We start from the raw sequence: 2,053 nt of genomic DNA, 5'->3' as shown, positions 1-2,053 counted from the left end.
TGTTTAACAAGTACATAATTATTGTTATTACTTTTATTGGACAAGTGTAAACATTTAACAAATACCACAAAACCACAAAACCAGTGAACAAAAATCAATACTGAGGAGTTTTAGCTTGATGAAGACGGAAACGCGTTGCCACTAGAGAAGCAGTGTGGCTTAGTAGATCTAGCATGGACCTAGGAGTCAGAAGGTCCTGGGTTCTAATCCCGGCTCTGCCACATATCTGCTGGGTTACCTAGGGCAAGTCACTTACCTTCTCTGGGCCTTTTACCTCGTCTGTAAAATGGTGGTTAAGAGCATGAGCTCCATGTGGGACAGGGACTGTGTCCATCTGATTAATTTGTATCCACCCCAGCCCTTAGAACAGTGCTTGGCACATAGTAAGCACTGGACAAATACCATAATTATTATTAGTATTAGAGATTTTTGCTGAGTGGATAGATCTGTGCGGATGTGTACCTACTGTGGAACTAGGATGAGCTGGCAGAGGAACCAAATCTGGAAGACAGCTTTCTGACTCTCCAGTTGGTCCTAATAATAACAATTTTGATATTTGTTTGTTTGTAATAGTATTTGTTAAGCACTTACTATGTGCCTGGCACTGTACTGAGCACTGGGATAGATACAAGGTAATCGGGTTGGACACAGTCCCTGACCCACATGAGTGTCATGGCAGCGTGGCTCAGTGGAAAGAGCCCAGGCTTGGGAGTCAGAGGTCATGGGTTCGAATCCCGGATCTGCTGCTTGCTAGCTGTGTGACTTTGGGCAAGTCACTTAACTTCTCTGTGCCTCAGATACCTCATCTGTAAAATGGGGATTAAAACTGTGAGCCCCACCTGGGACAATCTGATCACCCTGTATCCCCCCAGCGCTTAGAACAGTGCTTTGCACATAGTAAGCGCTTAACAAATACCACCGTTATTTCTTGCCATTTTACAGATGAGGGAACTGAGGCCTGGAAAAGTAAAGTGACTGCCCACCTGATCGATCGATTGATTAACAAGCAAACTCAGTGAAAAAAACACCTTTCTGGATGCCTGTGTTATCCATCCCAATTCAGTCAGAGGTTGGGTGGACCTTTCAGTGGAAGCTGAGCGCTCAGAATCCATTTTCTTTAAGACGTTTACGAGGTTCTGGGACAACAGTCATAACTTTCATTCTGGTGGGACCATGAGGAAAAATCATAGAAAGATTGGCCCTGCTACTGTGTTTCAAACTTTCCCATAACAAACATTATTGACACCCAATCATTCGTAAGTCATTTCTTAATCACAAATAATAACAAGGTATCTTCCCTGCCCACATCTAGGATAGTATTATTCTCCTTCATATATTCATGGCTGTAATTTTATTTATTTATATTAATGCCTCTCTCCCCCTGTAGGCTGTAAGTTCACTGTGGGCAAGGAATGTGTCTGTGATATTGTTATACTGTACCCTTCCAAGAGCTTAGTACAGTGTTCTGCACCCAGTAAGTGCTCAGTAAATGTGATAGACTGACTGACATTGACTTCATAAGCCCAGGCATTGGCCATCAACTGTCCACAGCCAGTCTAAACTGATCTCTAGACTGTGAACTCGTCGGGGGCAGGGAATGTGTCTGTTTGTTGTTGTCTTGTACTCTCCCAAGAGCTTAGTACAGTGCTTTGCACACAGTGAGTGCTCAATAAATATGACTGAATGAATGAATGAATCTTGGAGTTCAGTCAGGACTGGCTCTTTAGGATGAGAAGAAACTAGGTAGGACCTAAATGTGGGGACAAACTGTTCAGAGGAGAGGGAGTCGATCACCCGCCTGTCACAGAGAGTACTTCAATGTCAATCTTCCTTCACGAGGGGTTTTGCAAGGCTGCAACTCTTCTTTAAAGGAGCACTGGATGCTCAGTTATATATTTGTCTATCCATTTCACGACATTTAGTTACTCTGGTTTTTTATCATTTGTATCTTTGCTCTTTTTTTTTTAAGATGGCATTTGTTAAGTGCTTACTGTGTGCCCAGCACTGCACTAAGCACTGGGGTAAATACAAGGTTGGACCGAGTCCACTAGGC

Source organism: Ornithorhynchus anatinus, chromosome 11 (assembly GCF_004115215.2).
Source record: "Ornithorhynchus anatinus isolate Pmale09 chromosome 11, mOrnAna1.pri.v4, whole genome shotgun sequence".
In the NCBI taxonomy this organism is placed as follows: domain Eukaryota; kingdom Metazoa; phylum Chordata; class Mammalia; order Monotremata; family Ornithorhynchidae; genus Ornithorhynchus; species Ornithorhynchus anatinus.
This window is presented reverse-complemented; position numbering follows the sequence as displayed.